This window comes from Pseudonaja textilis, chromosome 1, assembly GCF_049901715.1.
Source record: "Pseudonaja textilis isolate UNSWEBS1 chromosome 1, rPseTex1.2, whole genome shotgun sequence".
In the NCBI taxonomy this organism is placed as follows: domain Eukaryota; kingdom Metazoa; phylum Chordata; class Lepidosauria; order Squamata; family Elapidae; genus Pseudonaja; species Pseudonaja textilis.
Genome location: NC_141990.1, coordinates 23,311,066 through 23,318,381, shown reverse-complemented (window position 1 = coordinate 23,318,381; position 7,316 = coordinate 23,311,066).

Below are 7,316 nucleotides of genomic sequence, written 5' to 3'. Positions count from 1 at the left end.
AAGACACAGGTAATTATTGTAAATAGTAATATCTGACTGCAGTATGGATTCTATAAATATTTAAGCAATTATACTAGGGCAAGAAATAATGTATTTTTAAACTAACCATTTCCCTTTTAAATACAATTTGGGGGTGGGGGAGTTTTCCGTATAACCCATGTTAGCCTAATAAGTATGGACTTTAAATTAAAGAGGAGCTCATGTAGAAACACGAGGGGTGGGCATGGAAATTCCAGATTGGTTAAACATGATTTTCAAATAAAAAATCCAAATTGTAAACAGAGGCAATAGCAGGAAGCCGAACAGAGACTGGAGATAAATAACGTGTCAGAGGCTAAATGTCTATGGTTATTCTCAATTATCCGGATCATAGTTATCCCAAAGATGTTTCCCTCCCCCCCACCCCACCCCCCAAAAATGTAACTAGACTTTCTTTCTTTTTCCTTTGAAAATGTTTTGCTTCTCATCCAACAACTGAAGAAGCTACTTGGATGAGAAAGGAAATGTTTTCAAAGAAAAACCAAGAAAGCCCAGTTGCTTTTTGGGAAGGAAAAGTACCTTTGGAATGGTAAGTAGAGGCTATTTTACTGAAGGGGAAAGCTGTTATATGGATAAAGAGGAACCAAATGGTCTTGGACATATTCCTGTGGGAAGGAAGATATTCAACACCAAACATAAAAGTTTTGAACAAGTTTAAAAAAAAAACAGAAAATGAATATACAGATCTGTAACATTTCTTCATGTATTATGTTTACAATGTAATTTGAGGTTTTCAAATGGTCTATGTCATTGTTTAAATATGTGTCTTGTTATATTTCCTAGTATTTATCCTGGATCTGGATGGTTGCAGGGTCCAATTGTTTTTCTAGGGGTTTAGCCCATGGCCCTCTATGCTGTTGAGCGAGCACCTTAACCACTGACTCTTTAGAAAGTTTATTAAACAAAAATAAAACACCTGTATTAACATTGTTTTATATCTTATAGCCATATGTAACACCAGAGGATCAGGGCTACCGTTTGGTTTCATATTCTGGAGAGTATATTGTACTGATGACTGTTGTTCTCATGCATAGATATTGATGGAATTATTGTGGGGGAGGGGAATAAATAAAACATAAAATGAGTACAGGGTTTTTGTTTTCAAACATGTGTTTTTTTGATATTTTTACCTTTTGCAAAGTCATGGCAATTACATATCCATACACAAAGGGTTTATGAAAATAATTAAAATAATGTGGAGGGAGGGATTAATCTGTCATTCAAACATTAAACAATACCCATGTATAATGGCAAACATAAGGTATGCAGGATTGAATAATTCTCGTATGCAAGAATTGCAGTCTATTAATTACTACATTACAAATTATTATACTACATCATATGATTTATAGTTTATATTAAAAGCTATGTGGATTGGATATTTCCAAGCAACGCTGTTGATGCATTATTGCCAGGCAACCACAGAAAAACTGAACTATTATAGACTCCCACAAGTTATTTTGGACCTGGACAGAATAAATGGGAATTTTCTGAAAGGGTTTGCAAAAAATACAAATGCTTTTTTTCCTACTGAGGCCAGGCTTTCAATCTTTTGTTTTGGCAAGAGTTAATTTGAGTTTTTCTTGACTAATTTGAAATGTATAGCGATTAAGAAGGCATAAATGTATAACAATTAAGAAGGCACATGCTGTTCTATTGTGGTGCATTTACCTTTAGGCATAAGGGAAGCCCCAATCGATGAACATAAGGGCAGATATGCTTTCAAGATAGAGCACCAAAAGCAATATAGAAAACCCCTGAAATTATCATAAATCCAGGAGAAATGGTCTAATCAAAGCTTTGCTACATTATGTAAATAGTATGAAGAATGCTATTGCTAAGTCTCTTAATTAAAAACAGTACAATTAATTAGTCTCTGCTACAAAACTCAAGAACGTTGTTATACATATTATTTTATACTTAAATCATTTTATTGCAGTGCAAACAAAATGAAGCATTTATATCTTAGAACATAAGCTTTATGCAACAGCTTGTAGTAAGGACTCTTATTGATTTATATAGTGATATCATTATATATCAAGTAACCAAAGGGGAATAGTATAGTAGACTATATTAACTATGTATAAGCCAATTAATTAATCAATTATGTATATTAATACCAATGTACAGTCACTAGCATATTGTGGATATATTATGTGAAGACCCAGCTCCCTTAAGAAATCCATAATGGTGCAAAAGGTGGAAGGAAAGAGAAGAAGAGAGTGACTCATAGCAAGCTGGCTGGATGCAATTGTAGCAGTGAGGATTACATTGTGGGAAGACATGAAAGGCCAAGTGGAGAACGTCTATCTATTAAGAGTCAATACTGATTTATCACTAATGCATAATGCCAGGGCAGATTTTTCAACTATTCTGATCCTGCAAAGACTGCATTTTTCTCTTCTTTTTCAATGGTTCTTTTCTCAAAGTATGTTGTTTACAGTAAAAACAGATGTGAATAATTTAATTTGTTTCTCTGTATTTTTTATCATGATGCTCAGAAAAAAGGCAATTGTCAATGAAACTACACATTCCTAAATACTTTAATCCTTCAATATTTATCTTATGTAATGGGCAGATAGAATAACTGAGGAACTGGAGGAAGAGCTATAACTAAGACAATGGTCAGATAAAAGAAATTTGAGTTCAGGGCAGAAATGTAATTTGAGACAGCATCTCAGACATGACCATCTCATAGTGTGGGATGAGTACTTTCAAGATTCTGTTATTGCAGGTAACTCAATTTACAGCAGTTCATTTAATGACCATTTAAAGTTACAACACCACTGAAAAAAGTGACTTATGATCATTTTTCACACTTACAATCATTGCAACCTCCCCAATATCATGTGGTCAGAATTCAGATGCTTGGCAAATGACTCATGTTTATGACAGTTGCAGTATTCTGGGGTCATGTGACAACCTTTTGCAACCTTCTGACAAGCAAAGCCAATAGGGAAGCCAGTTTCACTTAACCACCATGTTACTAATTTTACAACTGCAGTGATTTATTTAACAACTGTGCCAAGAATGGTCATAAAACAGGGAAAATTCATTTAACAACTGTCTTAACAACAGAAATTTTGGGCTCAATTGTGGTCATCGGTTGAGAACTACCTGTATAACCTTATGATAATGGTAACAGTATTGTATTAGGTTGCATATCTTTCATTTGCAAATTTGGGCTCTCTTGGAGGGCTGGCATCAAGAAAATATTGATCAAAAGGACAAAAGCATATGCCTGTTACTTGAGATAGGACACAGCCTTCGGGGGGCCCCTGTGCTTATTGTAAAGGTATCAGATGTTATTCCACCTAGCTTCACCTGCTGCTTCCTGTCTGTTAGGAAGCTTATGATCCACTTACAAGTGTGTTCAGGTACTGCTAGTTGGTTTAATTTACTTAGAAGAGTGTCTGGAATGATGGTATTGAATGCTGAACTGAAGTCTACAAAGAGGACCCTTGCGTAGGTATTTGGAGATTCAAGGTGTTGTAGGATGTAATGCAGAGCCATGTTAACAGCATCATCTGTCGATCTATTTGCTCAGTATGCAAACTGCATGGGATCTAACAGTGGATCCGTGATGGTTTTCAGGTGGGAGAGCACAAGGTTTCCATAACTACAGATGTTAGAGCAACTAGTCTGTAGTCATTCAGTTCCTTGATGGAGGGCTTCTTTGGCACTGGGATGATGGTAGAACGTTTGAAGCAGGAAGGAAGATAGCACATCTCTAGTGATCTATTGAAGATTCAGATGAAGATGGGGGCCAATTGATCAGCACAGACTTTGAAGCAAGAAGGGTAACAGATCGTAGTATGGTCAGCTTGGATCTGTTCTGACCAAGTAGATTCTGTGCCTTTTGGGTAGGCACTCATTATCACCAAATATCCTCTAATATGCTTATTAGTTAACAATGCTTAGAGCTTTTAATTCCATTAGAAAAGGTGTTATCAGATTATTGCTGTTTTTTTGCCACTACAAACTAACATGGCTATCCTCCTACGATGTCTTTTAGTGAACATAATTAAGTATTGTGACTCCCACAGTTTTCCTCCTTGCATTTCAGCCCTTTAATTGAAACTCCCCTCCACAGGATTTTCCTGATTGTGTTTCCACTGCATTTCTCCTACACATTTTCCCTTTAGTGGAAAAAGCAAGCAAAATAACCTCTAACTTCTAGATAATGATGGTGGTGATTTATATGCCACCTGACTTCCACCGATTCTTACTAATGAATAAAAGATAATAAAACATTTCTAAGAGATAATCATAGGAAAACATAAAATATAAAAAAATCTATATGTCAGATATTCACAGCTGCCAGATGCCCAGGACAAAAGAGCAAAATCAAAACAAAACGAAATAGAAACAGTTGCAGCAATAATTGAGAAAAGACAGTTGTAGTTGTTGATTTTAATAAGCTTTCTCTGGATAGAGATGGGGACTATAATGAAATGTGAGGTCTTCTTTTGCCTGGTAAGAGGTGAGAGGCTTTAACCCGTAAGTTTTCAAACTTTAAATTCCCAACAGACATTTCTGGAAATGTCAGGCATCTACAAATTCCCACAATATAATGGTTTTCTTCTTACCTAAATTCTTGTAAATTCTCAGGGGAAAAGATGTAGTATCTGTCTGTCTGTCTGTCTGTCTGTCTGTCTGTCTGTCTCTGTATCTATCTATCTATCTATCTATCTATCTATCTATCTATCTATCTATCTATCATCTATCTATCTATCTATCTATCTATCTATCTATCTATCTATCTATCTATCTCTATCTCAATGTCATTCCTCATTCATTCATCATAATATTTATATATTTTTAAAATTGAATAAATTTTCAGAATGCCAGTTGAAGGAATGATATAGGCTAAACTGTATGTAAATGCCAATCCTAGCTGGTGTTCTCCAAAGGTTTTAATTGTGATGTAGCAAAAGGCTGGGAATTGCTGTGTAAAACTGGATTATATGTACAATCATTTTAGACACAAGGCTGAAGTCTAACATCCAAGTCTAAATCTTTACACAGGGCCTTTTCACATATCTTCTTGTAAGTTTCCTCCAAGTGGCTTATCAATCTGGCATATTAGGGATAGAAAAGCGGAATGTAGCTTCTTAAAACTAATACAGACGATATTTAACATTTTTTGCACTGGACTAACACATTTATTCATGCACTAACCTCATTATCACACATTGAAGTGCCTTGGATTTGCAGAAATAAAGAGGAGTTTTGGAAGTTTCTGGCTTTCAGCGTTCACCAGCAATTTAAATTCCAGAATTTCATGTTCATATTTTCCTTTACAAAGGTGTTTGCAAATATAGGCACTATCTGCTAAAAGGGAATATCTATTGTACTAGCCTTTGTACTAGACCAGTATTTCTCAACCTCAGCAATTAAAAAATGTATGGATTTCAACTCCCAGAATTCCCCAGCATGCTAAGAGTATTAGATAATTAATTCAATATGCTGTTTTCATGTTTGTCAGAAAACCAGCAGTTTTCAGCAATGATAGCATTGTCCAAAGTCCTGGAAATCTAGACCTGTTGGAAGTAAAACCATGCCTAATATCCCATGGAAGAGGCCACATTTGGAGGGATAATTGTTTTCCTTCTTTTGAATGAGTCTTTCTTTCTTCTCATTTAAAAGGAATTCTCACCCCAGGAAGAGATGCTGCCATGATAGAATTCTCCTCCAGGGTTTTTGATTTCTCAGTGCTTCAAGATCAGTTCCCCTGATCTCTCTGAGAATCCAGATCTCAATGCCATGAGCACTTATAATCTTTGTCCAGTGAGCACATAGTTGCATGAGTGATATAGGAAGAGTCTTCAAATTCCTGTTGTGTTTATTACTTCTTAAATTGTTTTGTGTTTGTCTACAGTTAAATTAAAATAAGAGACAATATTCAAATGCTCGTCTGCCAGTAGCAAACCCGTTCAACAGTTGGGTTTATTCAACACATTAAATGCTAAACTTGGTTTAACAAAACACAGTTGTTTAAGTGTTATAGTAACATGCTAATCCCAAGTAAACAAACCCTATAATTTTTTCAATGTTATGGCCTGTTCCATAACATATTTAAGTAATGGCTAAGTTTCTATAATATACTAAACCCTAAATTGCCAAAGCCCATTTAACCTAGGCTAATATGTTGTGCCAAGTAGACAAGATGTAGTTAGTGAAATTACCATATATGATTAACAATTTACGGGTACTGTAACTATAATGATGACAATGTAGACAATATGTTTGCTTTTTTAAGATAGTTACTGACAATTTGAATCCAGTATTTGATCTATCTCAGGGAGAGGCAATTTATTGCTTGATATATGTTACACTACAATATACACAGCCCTATGCCACTGACCATACTAAGAAGACTCACAGGTCTTGAAGATCAAAATTTCTGAAGGAGGTTATACAGCAGGCAAGTTGCCTGCTGTATACCCTCCAAAGTGATATTTCCTGCTCATAGAAAATAATATGTTTATCATGTAATACGAACTTAACCATAATTTTAGGATGCAAAGGGAATTTTGCTATTCATTTCAGCCACAATCTGGTTGGTTAATTTGGGCACTGAATGATTTGTGAAGACAACAATGATTGGATCATTCCGTTTGAGACTTTAGCACAGTCCTTCTCAACTCACTCTGGCAACTTTTAAGATATGTGGACCTCAACACCCAGAGTTGAAATCCACATATGTTAAAATTGCCAAGGTTGAGAAACACTAACTTCAACATGTTATGGGAGGTCAGCTACAGTCATGTAAAAGGTAACACCAATGTTTCTTCATTCCCTAAATGAAAAGTGTCATAAGGACCCCTGAGGGGACATAGAGAGGCTAAATCCATTAACAGGGAAGACTCTTAGAACATAGAATAATAGGGTAGTGAGGGACCTTGGAGGTTTTCTAGTCCAACCCCTGCTCAAGCAAGAGACCCTATACTATTCCAGACAAACAGCTCTCCAGTCTCTTCTTTAAAACCTCCAGTACTGGAGCACCCACAGCTTCTGGGGATTGTTCATTCCACTGATCAACTGTTCTCACAGTCAGGAAATTTCTCCTTAGTTCTAGGCTGGATCTCTCATTAATGATCTTCCACCCAATACTTCTTGTCCTCCTGCCTTCAGGTACTTTGGAAAATAGGTTGACCCCTTCTTTTCTGTGAGAGCCTCTCAAGTACTAGTACTCTGCTATCATATTCCCTTTAGTCTTTCTCTTTGTTAGACTTGACATACCTAGTTCTCTTAATTCTTCATTTTATGGTTTA